The sequence below is a fragment of the Natrix helvetica genome (genome assembly GCF_964273705.1).
Source record: "Natrix helvetica genome assembly, chromosome: 7".
Lineage (NCBI taxonomy): Eukaryota > Metazoa > Chordata > Lepidosauria > Squamata > Natricidae > Natrix > Natrix helvetica.
In genome coordinates this window covers 65049547-65067791 of record NC_138558.1, presented here as the reverse complement: position 1 = coordinate 65067791, position 18245 = coordinate 65049547, and the positions used below count along the sequence as shown (strand labels likewise).

Below are 18245 nucleotides of genomic sequence, written 5' to 3'. Positions count from 1 at the left end.
TTGTTTCCCAGTTCATTGTGAATAGATTTGGGGACAGAGAAATGAAGACTGAATCCCAGTGCTTCCTATGGAACAATTCAGTCATTTTCTCATGACCATAACCAAGCCTGGAATTATGATTGACATCGGGGTCATAAGTGAAAGGATTACATGTCCAGACCTGATTTATTCAACATCTTAGAGGAAGACATTAATCAAATGACATGGCTGTTTAGGAAACACCATCGTCACTAAATGAATTCCTTTCCCCCAATTAATGTTTTCATTGAAAACTTGGAAGTAAATGCCAGAAACCAGCAAAAAAGGTCACAAATTGTGGTCCTGTGGTTGCCAGATGCTCCAAGCAACTGTAAAGGTGAAAGGTTGCCTAGTGCCCAAAATGTGATCACATGACTGTGTGTGCTATCATTGTAACTTCAAAAATGAAGATTCGCTTAACAACCAGGTTACTAACTTAGCAGCTGCAGTGATTCACTTAACAACTGTGGCATGAAAGGTCATACAATGGAGCAAACCTCACTTAACAAATGCCTCACTTAACAGGCATTTCAGGCTAAATTGTGGTAGTTAGTCAAGGACTATCTGTACTTAATAGTAGAGTATACTAGAAGAATAATTGTTGCAGATATGTCTGAAGTGACAAACATAGGACAAATTAAGGAAATTTTAACTCCTAAAATAATAATAGGAACACTATTACCATGTTTTCCCGAAAATAAGACAGGGTCTTATTTTCTTTTGACACCCCCCACCAATTTTGCTTGGGCCTTATTATCGGGGGACGGAGCTTATTGGTTTGGGTTTGCCAGGTGGCTGCTCTCTTGTGAGCGGACGCCTGAAGAGCCGGGCACAGCCTCAGGGGCAAGCGGCTGTGTTGCACTATCGAAGCAGCACAACAAAGCCATCATGAGATGACCATGCTCATGAGCAGCCACCCGGCAACTCCCCTTTCCAGCTGGGCAGAGGGCCACTCACCAACCCAGTAATATCCCAAAGCTGCTAAGCCGCGTGGTGCTCAGCCCGGCCTGAAAGAGAGGTTGCACGAGCACTTGTTCTGCCTCCAGATCGCGTGCCTCCCTGCCTCACCATGCCCAACTCTCCCTGCAGGGCTGGGCCAGAGTGCCGCCGCAGCCCTGCAGGGAGCTGCTCCGCTGCCGCTGCCACAGCCATACTACCACCACCACCGCAGCCCCACTGCTGCCACTGCCATGCTCCGAGCATAACCGGCTTCCAAACTCTGGAGATCCACTGGCGGGTCTTCTGGCAGCGGCTGTTCTGGGACTACGCTCTATGTTTGTGGGCTGGCTGCGGTCTTCCCGCAGCCAGCCCACAACCATAGAGCGTAGTCCCAGAGCGGCCACTGCTGGAAGACTTGGCAGTGGATCTCCGGAGTTTGGAAGCCGGTTATGCTTGGAGCATGGTGGAGGCGGGGGCGGCAGTGGGGCTGGGGCAGCAGTGGCGGTGGCGCCCTGGCCCAGCACTGGAGGTGGAGTTGGGCATGGTGAGGCAGGGAAGCACGCGAGCTGGAGGCAGAACAAGTGCTTGTGCAACCTCTCTTTCGAGCCAGGCAGAGCGCCATGCGGCTTAGCACTTTTGGGATATTACTGGGTGGTGAGTGGTGCTCTGCCCGGCTGGAAAGGGGCATTGCCGGGCAGCTGCTCGTGAGAGCAGCTGCCCGGCAACCCCCCGCTCCAGCTGGGCACAGCGCCACCCACCAACCTAGCGTATCCCAAAGGCATCAAGCAATGTGAGCACCTTTGCCCCCCCCGGCTCCTGCAGCTTTGCGCCTTTGGGATATCGCTAGGTTGGTGAGTGGCGCTCTGCCTGGCTGGAGGGGGGTTGTTTAGGGGGCTTATTATTGGGAGAGGGCATATATTTTTGCCCACAGGAAAAATATGGCATGGTCTTATTATCAGGACATGTCGTAATTTTGGGGAAACCCAGTATTATTTTAGGAGTTAAAATTTCCTTAATTTGTCCTTTGTTTGCCACTTCAGACACAGAATTGCTGTAGAAGCTGTGTTTTAAACTCCCAATTTCTCAAGGCTCAAACTGACACAAATTGCCTTGAAGAATAGCCGTGGCTTCCAGGGATATTTCTGCAAAGATCCTTCAGGCTACAGATTCACTTAATGTGACAGGAGGAATTATATATGGCCAAGAATCGTTTGTCATGTTTATGGAGACAGGCAGTGGAAAAGACAACAGCAATTGGGAAGGTTGCAAGAGGTTGCCTTGGTCCTTAAGAGATAAAATGCATGAAAAAGCTATTGATTTGGCTTGTTTATCCAATGCTAGAGGTGACCGTTGAATGGCCTGATTAATCCATCTTTTATAGCAGAAACAAAAGGATACCCTGAGGGAGCAATTCAAAAGGGCAAACTGCTCTTATCCTTTAAAAAGGAGGAGAGACAGAGAGATTATTATTTTGCAGACCAAAAGCATAACACCTCTACTTGTTCTATGTTTCCCTCCCAAAATGCAATCTTAAAACATGCTAATTTTTTCCTCATAAATTTTTATCGCAAAGGCTGATCCAAGGGCTCCTGGCCGAGTCCATTCAAACAAACCCAACTGAGTTCAAGAATATTTTGACATAAATATATTCCGCAGCAGCCATTCACCAGGTGGTCGCCAGATGTTTTGACATCTTTCTGGCTGAGAATGATGGAGAATGTAGTTGTCCCCTCCCCCAAAATGGAGAATGCTGACTATTAGGCTGAATATTTACAGAAGAGATGCTCTGTTTTCATGACGAATCTTAAGAAGTATGAAGTAGCAGCTGAGAAGTGAGATTGCTTCATGTATGTATGTATGTATGTATGTATGTATGTATGTATGTATGTATGTATGTATGTGTGTTACAACCCCTGGTATGCCCAAATATGGGAGGGAGCTCACTACTCCCTCTTTCTCTCCTTCGGCTCATTACAGAGGACCATCCAGGCAGAAAACCATATTTTTATTTTTAATGTTGCCTTTTTATATTTGTGTTGTATTTGTGCTGATAAATAAATAAAGGGAGACTAGTATAGATCTATTTCAAGCTATTTAGCTCTCATCAGTTAGCCATACCCTTACTGGGAATCGAACCAGGGCTGTATTGCATTATTATTTATTTATCAGCACAAATACAACACAAATATAAAAAGGAAACATTAAAAATAAAAATATGGTTTTCTGCCTGGATGGTTTTCTGTAATGAGCCGAAGGACAGAAAGAGGGAGTGGTGAGCTCCCTCCCATATTTGGGCATACCAGGGGTTGTAACACAAATACATACCTATTTCCCTGGCCTAGCTGATAAGGAAGAGAGCCTGTGGCTTAGTGGCAATTACATTGGCCTAATATGCAATACAGCCCTGGTTCGATTCCCAGTAAGGGTATGGCTAGCTGATGGGAGCTAAATAGCTTGAAATAGATCTATACTAGTCTCCCTTTAATTATTTATCAGCACAAATACAACACACACATACACACATACACACATATGTGTGTCTGTGTGTGTGCCTTAAAATGGCTTCTACTGTACTGTTGTAAAATGGATTCTACTGTACAGCGCAGTGGAGTTGCCATGATAACGGCTTCACAGTACTCCATAAGGGGGCTCCCTCTGGTAAGGGGAAAATCCAACATTAGAAATTACGTTTGGTCTGGACATTTCCCTCCTATAAATAAATACCTGGCCAATTCTGGTTTGTCAACTAGTTTAATATAAAACCATGGTAACTGCAAATTGCAGCATGTATTCAATCTTTTTTTGTGGGGGAGGGGAAATTGTAAACTTAAGTATTTGAAAGCTTTAGAGAGACAAATACATTTTCGGGGCACAATGTTGTGCTCTTTGTCTTCAAATAATACCCACCAAACTCTTGGTGTGTTCCTTCAATTTTGGTATCATGTCATAAACTGTTCTATGGTCATTTTTATTTCATAAAATGTTTTATAACATTTGCCAAATTTCAATCCCACAAAAGTCATGCATTCCAGACTTTGGACACATTCGCTAAGTTTGCCTACTTGATCAAAAAATGGTTGCCCTATGACGCACTGTTTCTCCTAGGGTCTCACATTGATGACTGGGATGGGGCCCCTGGAGGCCATTAGAGACTCAAGAAGAACAATTGCTGCACCCCCACCCAGGGCACATTTCAGAGAGGAGAACTCCCCTTTAGTGGCCAACCAGGTTCCGGTGATACAAGCCAAGTTAGGTCTCCATCAGATGGTGGATGAGGTGAGCTTGAACTTCAGTTCCAGCATCTGGAGACCAGAGCAGTGGTGGTATTCAGCAGGTTCTGACCAGTTCTGGAGAACCGATAGCGGAAATTTTGAGTAGTTCGGAGAACCAGTAAATACCACCTCTGGCTGGCCCCGCCCCCATCTATTCTCTACCTCCTGAGTCTCAGCTGATCGAGAGGGAATGGGGATTTTGCAGTATCCTTCCCCTGCTACGCCCACCAAGCCATACCCACCATGCCTCGCCCACAGAACCGGTAGTAAAAAAAATTGAATCCCACCACTGGACCAGAGCCACCAAAGCTCCAGAAAGCAGATCCCTGTACTGAGCACAAAGGGTCAGAATTCAGTATCAGTACTAAACATCTTCCCTCTGAAAATGGCCATACTCTGGTCTCCTGCCATACCTCCCTCTCTTCTCCCCTACTATCTCTCCTCTCTCCATCATTGGTTCCCCTTTTCCCCAACCCCAATTAAAACATGATTTTTTTTTGGGTTACATAGTCAAGATAACTGCAATGAATATGGCAACAAGATAAATCAGGGCACCAAGACAACATGAAGTTTAAATTTACTGTTGCAAATTAAGTTCTTATGCCACAATATCATCCAGCTGGAACTATAGGATTATTCTCTTTAAAGTGGTTCTTTTTAAAAAAAAAAAAAAGTAAGAATTTAGTTCTCCAACAAAAAGAAGGATTCAATTTGCTTATTTAACAAAAAAAAAGTTTTACTTTTCATTTTTAGTAAATCTATGCCACATTCCCAAAAATAATATTTCAAGTTCTCCCATCTCATTCTGCTGAGCCTGTCTGTAAAGTATATTTGTTTTTATAGAGATTTTCTGATGTGGTAAAGTTGATTTCCATTTCTTGGTAATTCTTTGGTTGTTTGTATGAGAATAGAAATCTGTTTTGTTTCCTGAGGAGACTGATGTTAGGTTAGGGCCTCACTTCTGAAGATAACCAAGACTGTGACTACCAAAGATCTTTCAGAATTAGAGTATCTTATGGACGGCGTCTCTAGTGGCTTGCAATTACTATCAGGTGGTAAATTTAAAAAAAGGTTTATACACAGTTCCTCATATTTCTTTTTTTGGGAGGTGGCAGCCTTTTAACTGAAATGTCAACATTGAACATGCATTCCTCCCCAACTGAAAAGTTAGTCATTTAAGAACTACCATATTTTTCGGAGTATAAGACACACCAAGATTTTGAAGAGGCAAATTAAAAAAAAGTTTTTGCACTCTGCAGACCTCTCCAAAATGGCCCGTTTTTCACGAAAACAGGCCTTATTTTGAAAAAAAAAGGGGTGGTGGTGGTGGCATGTAGAGTGCTCCTGGGGGCTGAGGGGACAAAAATGAGCAAAAATTGCCCTAATTTTTGCTCGTTTTTGCCCTCCCTAGCCCCCAGGAGCACTCTGGAAGCCTCCTAAAGGCTATGCACGACTATTTTTGCAAAGGGGACAGGGTTTCAGGAGGCCAAAAATGCTGTATTTGGTGTATAAGACGCACCCAGATTTTCAGCCTCTTTTTTGAGGGAAAAAGGTGCGTCTTATACTCCGAAAAATACGGTATTTAAATAGATTACATTCTCATTATTCCACATAGGAGGAAGACAAAATGAATTTCATCACATTCTAACTATAAGCCTGACCAGTGTCCAAGACTTTGGATCTGAAGGCCTTAAAGTGCTTGAGATGGTGGCTCACAGATGCAGATTCAACATCCAACTCATTAAAGCAGCTGCATCTTTTCCAGGGATGGCAGTTCCCCCAGTTACAAGATTTAAAAAATTGACCACACTTGAGTAACTTCTTGAAGTAGCTTTTAGCCCTTGAATCTTGAGGACTCTGGGGCTACAGTAATGCCTGGTTCATATTCTGGACATTTAATGAGTTTTATCTAGTTTTGGCTTAAAAGAAATCCTGCTACCTAGATAGAAAATCAGAATAATCGATGATGATGATGATGAGTTTATGCAGTCCTCAAATTACAACTGCTCATTTAGTGACAATTCAAAGTTACATCACTGAAAAAAGGGACGTATGACCATTTTTCACACTTACAACCATTGCAGCATCCCCATGGTCACATGATCACAACTCAGACACTTGGCAACTGGTTCGTATTTATGACGGTTGCAGTGTCCCAGGATTATGGGATCTGCTTTTGCGACCTTTGGACAAGCAAAGTGAATGGGGAAGCCAGATTCACTTCACAACAGGGTCACTAACTTAACAACTGCAGTGATTCGTTTAACAACTCTGGCAAAAAAGGTCGTAAAATGGAGCAAAAACCACTTATCCAATGCCACATTTAGCAACAGAAATTTTGGGCTCAATTGTGGTCTTAAATCGAGGACTGCCTGTAGCAGCATATAAATTGGGTCATGTAAGCCAACTGAGGCTTATTTAACAAGATTAAACAAAAAAACCATGACATTTTATCGGTCTAAATCTATACTGGGTATCCTGTTATGCCCTCAAGCACTGCTGAAATTGCAGTGAACAAAAAGCTAGAGCAGGGGTGTCCAAACTTGGCAACTTGCCTTTTCACAATCTGCCTTTTCATTTTTAAAAGATGCATTATCCGAAAACAAAGATTAGCTTAGGAAGCCAGCTGGGGAATTCTGGGAGTTGAAGTCCACAAGTCTTAAAGTTGCCAAGTTTGGACACCCCTGAGCTAGAGGGAGCAGTAAAAGGAATGAAAAAGTTACTTTCAAAATTCCAGAAAATTTACAAATATCCTTAGGAAGTTCTTGAATAGAGTCTGCTGGACCGTAATACTCCCATAAGAGTCAGAGAGAAGGCATTTTGACAGTCTTCTGTAGCGGAATATCCCAGATTCAGAATCAGCAAAGAACACAGGGATAAGTCCAAGATATTGTCCACTTATAGTCTCAATATGAGTGGATGAAAGGGAGAACTTACAGCAACAGCAATGGCACAAACGTATATACCACTCCACGGTGTTTTTACAGCCCTCGCTAAGCGGTTAAGAGAGTCAGCCTATTGCCCCCAACAATCTGGGTCCTCATTTTACCCACCTCGGAAGGATGGAAGGTGGAGTCAACCTTGAGCCTGGTGAGATTCGAACTGCCAAATTGTAGGCAGCCAGCAGTCAGCAGAAGTAGCCTGCAGTACTGAACTCTAACCACTGTGCCACTGTGCTTCCTTATAAAAAGGAAATAAACGGATTGTCTTAATTATTGAACAAGGAGACCAGTTAAACATATGGCCTTTGGTTTCTGGGTAAGCCTTGTCTGTTGATCAGATTGCCTTTTCTTTCATTCCTATCTCTGTGGAGGTTTTAGAGGCTGTAGGTTTGTTGGCCGGGGCAAATGAGGACCCAGATTATTGGGGGAGTTATGCCGACTCTGTAAGCCACTTAGAGAGGGCTGTCAAGCACTGTGAAGCGGTATATAAATCTAAGTAGTATTGCTGTTTGTCCAGCCACAGTTGCAGTCCTCTGCTTCTTCCCAGAACTTGCTGTGGCCTGCTAGTGGCCAGCAGAGCTGGCAGCAGATTCGGACAGTGAGGAGGTTGGGGAGGAACATGGGCCAGTCCTGGAGTCTGGAGAAGGCTCTGGGGAGGGCTCTGTGTCGGAGGCAGAGAGGGGGCTAGAGCCATATATCAGTTATCAGCTGCCTTCAAAATCAGACATCAGTGAGGCAGAAGAACAGTTGGAGCCTGTTCCCAGTGTGAGCATGCGCAGAGTTGCCAGACGAAGGGAACAGCTAAAGAGAAGGGGTCGACTTGGGAGTGAGACCACAGGTGGATGATGAATGGCCGCTCCCAGAGGGAATAAAAGAGGGCTGAAAGGGGAGTGGAGTTTGCAGGAGACAATTAGTTCGCTTAATTGGTTCATGATTCTCCGAGACTCCTTGCCAAGTTCTGCAGATATCAACCTGGCAGCTCTCCAAGCCAGATAAGGTCTGTGACTGTAAATCTTCCCTTGAAAGACTTTGCTGGATGTGAATGAGCAGAATTCACAGTCAATTAATAAAAGAGTTTTTTGTCGGGACCAGGAGTTTGCTTCATGCTCTCGGGAAGCCTCAGTGAGAACAGAACCCAGCAGAACTTATAGTAGGAGGATATGTACGCAGTTAAAAAGGCAGATGTTTTTTGCTAATTTAGCACTTCCTGATTCCCATTCTAGGTAAGGCCTGGTTGACTGGAGAATTTTCAAGTTTTTTTTTTAATTTTCTTTCAAAGGTGGGGAAAAAGCCCTAGGGATAAGAGGAGAAGATGGAGAAGATCGACCAGGCTTCCTCTGTTTGGATGTGGGTGGAGTCACTCTTTCCTGAGCCAAAGGAGAATCTGCCTTCATGACCTTCTCCTTGTTCAGTAAAGCAATGGAGTAGGTGGAAGGGCTTGAAATCACAGCAAAGATTTAGACATGGAATGGAATGTCCCAAAGCTGCTTTTTCAAGAGGGAAATGGGCTTTCTGGTTTTTCTTTGAAGACCTTCCGTTTCTCATCCAAGAAGCTTCAGCAAAACATCTCCAAAGAAAAAACCAGAAAGTCCAGCTACCTCTTGACAAAGCACCTTTGGGACAACTATGACCTGGATGGCAGAGAATCTCCATAGGAACCATGGAATGTAAACTGCCTTTGGTTCTTTTTAAAAGAACCCTTTTAAAGGGGGCTCATGATTATCAGACCTAACTCCCGTGGCCAGAAACTAGGGCTGCTCAGCAGCTGATATCGTCTGTCTAGGACAGGGGTGTCCAAACTTGGGAACTTTAAGACGTGTGGACTTCAACTTCCAGAATTCCCCAGCCAGCAGAGCTGGCTGGGGAATTCTGGGAGTTGAAGTCCACACGTCTTAAAGTTCCCAAGTTTGGACACCCCTGGTCTAGGAGATCAAATGGTGATAAGGGAAGAAGCTAGCAGGGGCCTCAACAAGCTTTGTTTTGAAATTAACCAGCATTGACCCAAAGGTGCTTTTTCAAAAGGCAACTGGACCAGTGGTGGGATTCCAATTTTTTTACTACCGGTTCTGTGGGCGTGGCTTGGTGGGCGTGGCTTGGCTTGGCTTGGTGAGTGTGGGAGGAGAAGGAATACATAAAATCTCCATTCCCTTCCCACTCCAGGGGAAGGATACTGCAAAATCCCCATTCCCTCCCCACTCCAGGGCAAAGATACTGTAAAGTCCCCATTTTCTCTCCACTCCAGGGGAAGGATACTGCAAAATCCCCATTTCCTTCCTACTCCAAGGGAAGGATACTGTAAAATCTCCATTCCTTCCCCACTCCAGGGGAAGGATACTGTAAAATCTCCATTCCCTCCTCACTCTAGGGGAAGGATACTGCAAAATCTCCATTCCCTCCTCACTCTAGGGGAAGGATACTGTAAAATCTTCATTCCTTCCCCACTCCAGGGGAAGGATACTGTAAAATCTCCATTCCCTCCTCACTCTAGGGGAAGGATACTGCAAAATCTCCATTCCCTCCTCACTCTAGGGGAAGGATACTGTAAAATCTCCATTCCCTCCTCACTCTAGGGGAAGGATACTGCAAAATCTCCATTCCCTCCTCACTCTAGGGGAAGGATACTGTAAAATCTTCATTCCTTCCTCACGCTAGGGGAAGGATACTGCAAAATCTCCATTCCCTCCTCACTCTAGGGGAAGGATACTGCAAAATCTCCATTCCCTCCTCACTCTAGGGGAAGGCTACTGTAAAATCTCCATTCCCTCCTCACTCTAGGGGAAGGATACTGCAAAATCTCCATTCCCTCCTCACTCTAGGGGAAGGATACTGCAAAATCTCCATTCCCTCCTCACTCTAGGGGAAGGATACTGTAAAATCTCCATTCCCTCCTCACTCTAGGGGAAGGATACTGCAAAATCTCCATTCCCTCCTCACTCTAGGGGAAGGATACTGTAAAATCTTCATTCCTTCCTCACGCTAGGGGAAGGATACTGTAAAATCTCCATTCCCTCCTCACTCTAGGGGAAGGATACTGCAAAATCTCCATTCCCTCCTCACTCTAGGGGAAGGATACTGCAAAATCTCCATTCCCTCCTCACTCTAGGGGAAGGATACTGCAAAATCTCCATTCCCTCCTCACTCTAGGGGAAGGATACTGCAAAATCTCCATTCCCTCCTCACTCTAGGGGAAGGATACTGCAAAATCTCCATTCCCTCTTCACTCCAGGGGAAGGATACTGCAAAATCTCCATTCCCTCCTCACTCCAGGGGAAGGATACTGCAAAATCTCCATTCCCTCCTCACTCCAGGGGAAGGATACTGCAAAATCTCCATTCCCTCCTCACTCCAGGGGAAGGATACTGCAAAATCTCCATTCCCTCCTCACTCCAGGGGAAGGATACTGCAAAATCTCCATTCCCTCCTCACTCCAGGGGAAGGATACTGTAAAATCTCCATTCCCTCCCCACCCACTAACCTGCTTTCCAGATCTGTTTTCCTGTGCAGGGCAACAGAAGAAGACCCAGCCGATCAGCTGGGACTCAGGAGGCAGCGAATAGATGGGGGTAGGGCCAGCCAGAGGTGGTATTTGACGGTTCTCCAAACTACTCAAAATTTCTGCTACCGGTTCACCAGAACTGGTCAGAACTGGCTGAATACCACCTCTGAACTGGACTTTGTTTTTCCTTGAACACGTTTTGCTTCTTCTATTTTTCAACCAGCTTCTTCAGCTTCTTGGATGAGAAGTGAAACATCTTCAAGGAAAATTCAATTGCCTCTTGAAAAAGCCCCTTTGGGACAGCCTTGACCTGGATGACTGAGAATCTCCACAGACAAAATAAACCAGTATTCAGCTACTAACCTATCTCACATCTCAACATAAACAATGATGGTAGTGAGATGGTAGCAACACACTTTCCTCCCATCCAGAGAACCAGAAGAAATCACATTGGGGTCAGCACTGAAATATCCTGTATTTCACACTTTGGTAAAAAACAACATCTTATTTTCTTAGTTTTGTATGCGAACAGAGGAGAGGAGACTAACCATCCCCTTGTCAACAATGCGCAATTTGATGTCTCATGAGCTTGACAAAATGCATGTTCTCTGTTTTGGCAAAAAGAGAATAACACTTGTCTTGGCATTGCATCCCAAGTGCGTTTATTAATGGGGCAAACCTTTCCACTTTTCAAGAACCTTTTTGGAGAGAAATCTATCCTTTAAAAGTTTGTCTGGCTGGAGGCCATCTTAAAAATATGGTTTTATTTTAGAATCAGAAAGGCAGATGGACTTTTCTTCACACTCTGCTAACGAGCCAGTTGGAATCAAGCATTCTGATGAGCAGCATTTGGAAAGGAAGAGTAGCAATTCATAGTTGATGTGGAGGGAAGGGAAAATCGACTGGTAGTAACTGTTTGTTTCCTTTTAAAAAATATGCCTTGGAGAAAATGAATGGAATTTTCCTCCAGGTTCACAACTATTCTGCCAAAGCCAGTTGTTAATCCTTCAATCAACAGTGCTACAGAAGAGGGCTTGTTTTGCTGTAGACCATAAGCCTCGCCATGAGCAGGAACTCATAAAGCAAAAAGTACAGATACTTGAAACATTCTGCTGGAATATTGTCATAACATTCCCAAGACAACAGCAGGCATGGTCACTGGGATCTTGGAAGCAAGCTTTTTAGTTGGGAAAACAACTAATCCTCTGACTGTTTTTCATTGTCTCTTGAATCCTACAATATAATGAGAAAATATCTGATTATAATAGCTCACATCTCTGGACATAAACTGTTTCAACTCCTTCACTCAAGATGCTGTTATAGAACATTGCATACCAAAACATGCAAAGTTTTTCATGCCATCACTTTGCTGAACACCTAATTTCAACAGCACTGTCTTATGTCTAAGGATATTTACCCATGTAGTAGGGCTGTATTATATTATCCTTCTCATCTTCCCTACTACCTTCTCCTATTGGTATCTTATGATTATATTACTTGGTTGTTTGTATGTACATTGATCTTATGCAACGGAAACACATTTCTTGTGTGCCCAATCACACTTGGCCAATAAAGAATATTCTACTCTATTCTACTCTACTCTACTCCATTCCATTGTATTCTACTCTACTACTCTACTCTAGTATTCTACTCTACTCTACTCTACTACTCTACTCTGCTCTGCTCTGCTCTGCTCTGCTCTGCTCTGCTCTGCTCTGCTCTACTCTGCTCTACTCAATTCCATTCCATTGTATTCTATCTACTCTACTTTACCTTACTTTCTTTCCTCTCCTCTCCTCCCCACCCCCTCCCCTTCTCTATCCTATCCTATCCTATCCTATTCTTGCCAGTTACAACCGAATGATATCTATGCTGCCTCAAATAACCTTCCGAGAAAGCAATTTGTTTGAATCTGAGTAAACCTGAAGCCTGAAACTGATTAACCAGCACTATGCCCAACACAGAGGACTATGCAAAGCTGATGACATTGAACAGGGGTAAGATATGGGATAAAGCGACCTTACACTAATGTGTTCCTGATGGTTAAACTATTAACTCCTGTCATGCTCCCCCCTTGGGCACAGTGAAGTGGATGGACCCAGCATATGCCGGAAACACAAGACTGGGAAATGCTGTCATAAGTAAATGGACTTGTTGCCCCCTTCCATAAACTTACATTGCTGTTCAACAAGCCATCCTAAGCATCTGTGTATGCCATGATGGCTGGGTGTTTATATTAGTTGCACAGGTAGTCCTCGCCTTACAACAGTTTATTTAGTGACTATTCAAAGTTACAACAACACAACATCTGGAGGTATTTGCATCACGTAAAAAATTTTTTAAAGGCCAGTGCCCGGACAGACGAGCACACTTCAAAGCGTATTGACGATGTCTCCTTGGATGGTGACAAAATGTTTGCAACCAAATTGCCAAGCTCAGAGCTCAAACCAGCAGCCCAAGAACTCTCTCTTTCCATTTTTTTTTTTGCTGCAACAGCACAATGCTGTGTGATAGGAAGGAGCTAACACCTAGTACGTTTTCAGCATGGATTTGCAATGGCGTTTCCCTACTCCGACTCTGGTTCCTTTACTGCAAACTCATCCTAGGTCTCCTTTAACTCGGACCTGAATCCTCATTTCCTGTTGAGGCACATTGAAAACGATTGGAGATCAAATTAAGATTCCTTTAATGTGTTATTGTGTCTTCTACCTAAACTTCTATCGCTCTCAAAATGCACCAGACACATTTGCCACCACTTTATATTCCACAATAATTATTTCTGCATCTATATTTTACAGCCCAGTTAGTAACTAGAAAATCTCTTACAAATAGATTAAGTCAGGGGTGTCCAAACTTGGGAACTTTAAGACTTGTGGACTTCAACTCCCAGAATTCCCCAGCCAGCTGGCTGGGGAATTCTGGGAGTTGAAGTCCACAAGTCTTAAAGTTCCCAAGTTTGGACACCCCTGGATTAAGTGATTTGGCGTACTGTTATCCCTAGGCTCCCAGCCTCTCATTTAGTATAACCCTGCAAAACATAATTGCATCTTGTCAAGAGGATGGCTGACAGCCTAACACAAATCAACTCTATATGTTGACAACTGTAAAGGAATTTATATAATAATGGAAGATGCGCCATTATTTGAGGTGGGGATTTGTGGATTAAGATTATTTCCTTAATCCAGTGTTTATAGTCATTGGGTTAGGAGGCATACACCCAGGCAGAAGTATTCATTTTAGTCTGAGTTGCTCTATGTCCCCAAAGGAAGTAATAGATACTGAATTTTACACCCAAGGGAGGAGCAAAAGAAACTGGACTATTTTCACATCAACACCCATTCGATATGGAAGAGGATCTGCATGATTTGAATCTGGGTAGGATATGGCAGAACATGGTGACAAATACAATGCATCCCGGATAGATTCAACCAAGAAAGAAGGAGGAATTTTCTGACAGTGAGAACAATCAACCAATGGAACAGAAGTTGCCTTCGGAAGTTGTGGGAGCTTCATCCCGGGAAGCTTTCAAGAAGAGACTGGACTGCCATCTGTCAGAAATGGTGTAGGGCAGCGATGGCTAAACTTTTTGTCATCACGTGCCCACACCCATAATGCAATGCACACAAATCACACACCCTGGGTGCCCTGCCCCCCTGTGCATATGTGTGCGACCCCCCCGCGCTCCCACCATGCACGCCCGCGCGACTCTCCTGCGCTCCATTTTGGGCCTAGCAGGCCTCCTTGAAGCCTCCTTGAAGCAAAAATGGGCCGCGGGGGGAGAGGGCTTTGCACCCCCCCACACGCTCCTCCACCCCCACGCTTCCCCATCCCCGCACATGCACACATGCCCCCCAGCTCCCACGCATGTGCACGCATCTCCTGCATGCGTCCAGGCCACCGCGCATGTGCGGCAGAGACCTGAAAATTAACTGGCCAATGGGAGGCGCAAGCACATGCACGGTGGAGCTGAGCTGGGGTGACGGTTTGCGTGCTCGCAGAGAGGGCTCCACCTGCCCCCCCCCACGGCACGTGTGCCATAGTTTCATCATCACAGGTGTAGGGTTTGCTTGGGCAGGGGGCTGGACTAGATGACCTTCATGGTTCCTTCCAACTCTGTTAGTTGTTAATCTGTATCAGATGACATAGGTTAGGGCAGGGGTCAGCAAACTGCAGCTCTGGAGCCACATGTGGCTCTTTCCTCCCTCTGCTGCGGCTCCGTCACCGGTCGGCGCCACAATTTTGAGAGGAGCTTCCGGTGGGGGAGGGGAGAGAAGCACAGTGCACCAGGAGAAGACTCTATGGCAAGGGGAGGGTTTTCCAGTTGTCTCCACAATTGATAGGGCTTTCGGTTATGACAGGTAGAGGAAAAAGTACGCCGCGCTAGGAGGAGACTCTATGGTGGGGGGAACTGAACTTCCGGTCAGCTCCAGGATTGAACAGGGGGCTTCCGGTTAGGAACTTTGTGGCTCCCGGTGTTTTCTGTGGGAAACGGGTCCAAATGTCTCTTTGAGTGTTTAAGTTTGCCGCCCCCTGGGCTAGGGGGAGCCAGCAAGGCCAACTAGCAAGGATTCGACACAACATTGTAAATAATGAAAAGGCACAAACATCCCATAATGTAGTTTTGGAGAAATTCAGCATTTTGACTTTCGGGAACCAGTTTTCCAGCACCGCCTTCCCAACTCAGCTGGGACAAAGCCAAGCCATCATGTTCAGGCAAGCTGCAAAGGAGCGATCATACATAAAGGCATCTTATATACATGCACAGATAAGGAGGGAAGGATTCATAGATTCACCTTTACAGCTAGTCCTCGACTTATAGCAGTTTGTTTAGTGACAGTTCAAAATTGCAACAGCATGGTCACGTGATTCAGAATTCAGACGCTTGGCACGTGACTCGTATTTATGACGGTCGCAGTGTCCCGGGGTCATGTGATCCCCTTTTGCGACCATCTGACAAACAGAGTTGGTGGGGAATCAGATTCAGTTAACAATCTTGTTTCTAACTTACCAACTGCAGTCATTCACTTAACGACTGTGGCCAGAAAGGTCATAAAACGGAGCCAGATGCACTTAAAAATGCCTCACTTAGGGTTAGGGTTTGGGGCTCAGTTGTGGTTGTAAGTTGAGGACTGCCTGTACTCAGTTATGAGCTCTCAATACAGATTATTTAAGAGCCACTGAATGAATGAATGAATGAATGAATAATGAATTAGCATGATTGCGAATTCTTATAAGACTTTCTTGACCTGTCTGTTCTTCCCTCCCTCTTTTTCTCTCTCCCTCCCTCCTTCTCTCTCTCTCTCTTTCTTCTTCCCTAATATATAATAATATATACAGTATATAGGTAAAGGCTCCCCTCACACATATGTGCCAGTCGTTCCCGACTCTAGGGGGCGGTGCTCATCTCCGTTTCAAAGCCCGAAAAACCAGTGCTGTCTGAAGACGTCTCTGTGGTCATGTGGCCGGCATGACTAAATGCCAAAGGCACACAGAACGCTGTTACCTTCCCACTGAAGGTGGTTCCTATTTTTCTACTTGCATTTTTTACATGTTTTTGAACTGCTAGGTTGGCAGAAGCTGGGACAAGTAACGGGAGCTCACTCCATTATGCAGTGCTAGGGATTTGAACTGCCAAAGTGCCGACCTTTCTGATCGACAAGCTCACCGTCTTAGCCACTGAGCCACTGATAGACAGACAGACAGACATTAGAGGGAGTGACACACACACAAATAAACACTCGCACATACATAGCATATATGTACTATGTGTATATATGTGTGTGAGTGTAGTTTTATATTTAGTTTTATATTTATTTATTTTATAGCCACCATCCTATTGAGGAGTATAAGTCAACACCCTCAGTTATCCTCGCAACAAAAACTTTGTGAGACAACCTGGGGTGAGCGAATGTGGAATGTGGCCCTTGTCATCCCCTGGGTTCTGTGGTTATGTAAGAAGTGACATCCGAAGCCCACTCCTTACCATCTAGCCATTCTACTCCTGTTAGATCTTGTATGCCCAAATCTCTGTACAGCCTCACACAAAACCCTTAACTCCACCCCAATCTGCCAACACTACAATAGTTTGCCAGGTCACACTATTTCAGAACCCCCTTAAAAAAAAACACAGCGCAGTGTAGTGATTGGGTTGGATGGAGCCCAAGGCGACTCCGAATTAAGAGTCAAATTCAGATTCAAATCTATTCTCTGACTTTCACAGAACTGTTTGGAGGAAAGTGGAGACGATATTAAGCACCATCCATTTTGATTCGTTGGAATAAAGAAGGAGGGTATAAATCTAACACACAAACAAACAAACATACCAGAAATCTGTTGTTGTCTCCACGGATGATAACAGAAATTGACTCCCTGTTTATATCACTTAGTTTAGCTTTGGCACTTATGAAAACCTAAGAAAGGAAGGTAAGCTAAAATCTCTGGTAGAACAGAACAGAATAAAATAGAACAGAATAGAATTCTTTTTTGGGCAAGTGTGACTGGACACACAAGGAATTTGTCTTTGGTGCATATGCTCTCAGTGTACATAAAAGAAAAGTTACATTCATCACGAATCATAAGGTATAACACTTAATGATAGTCATAGGGTACAAGTAAGCTATCAAATCATACTAGGAAACAATCAATATAAATCATAAGGATACAAACAACGAAGTTACAGTCCTACAGTCATAAGTGGGAGGAGATGGGTGATAGGAACGGTGAGAAGATTAATAGTAATAATAATGCATAGAGTAAGGATGGTAAGGATAGAGTTAACTGCTGCCTTCTCAGAAACAAAATACCAACGAAATGACTAAAGCATAAAGCATACCTGGCTACTCTGGTTAAGTTGATTTCAGTCCTGGACATCTCCTGCAGTTCTTAATGTAAATGTGGGCCCAGAAGAACCATCTTCCACAGCAGAGAAAAGAAAGCACAAATCGGTGACCTCTTTCCCAGCAAAGAAAGTCAATCAGATATCCAGGAAACCGAAGAGCTGGCCATTAAGAAGAACTCATTCAGGGAGTTCCAAGTGAAACTTTGCAACCGTAAGGAGTCTTAACAAAGCAAGAGAGAGAGAGAGTTGAAGGTAGAAGGATTGTGTGCACTCACTCTATTGTTATCTCTGGCCAAACAGGTTTGGCAAGGTCACACCAAGATTAGAATAACAGAAATTAGCTTGCAGGCGAAGGGCAGCCAGGGCTGCCTTATCATATAATTACGTTTGGGTTAAAAAAAAAACGGCTGCCCATTGCTGGGAACACAGCAGAAAAACATCAGGACGAAGCTGCACGGAAATCAGAGTTTGCATAAACTGAACTGAAGCATTATTTTATCTAACCGAAGATGGAGGATGCAGAGAGGATGCTCTGAGTTGACAGGCAGAATTAAGGAACCTGGAATTGAGGAGAACAATTAAGAAGACAGAACAATTAACCAGTGGAACAGAAGTTGCCTTCAGAAGTTGTGGGTGCTCCCTCACTGGGAGGCTTTTAAGAAGAGTCACTTGTCTGGAATGGTAGAGGGTCTCCCGTTTGAGCAAGGGGTTGGACTAGAAGACCTCCAAGGTCCCTTCCA

At 44.4% G+C, this 18245-nt stretch overlaps 1 protein-coding gene across 1 annotated transcript in view; it reads right to left on the bottom strand.

The window, feature by feature from the left end:
• The window catches only part of LNX1 (ligand of numb-protein X 1), a 181817-nt gene extending 164051 nt beyond the window's left edge, over positions 1-17766 (bottom strand). The window contains exon 1 of the mRNA XM_081959294.1: positions 17500-17766. The gene's annotated coding sequence lies outside the window, so the exon portion shown is untranslated. The remainder of the gene's footprint in view (positions 1-17499) is intronic.
• Positions 17767-18245: the final 479 nt, after the last annotated feature.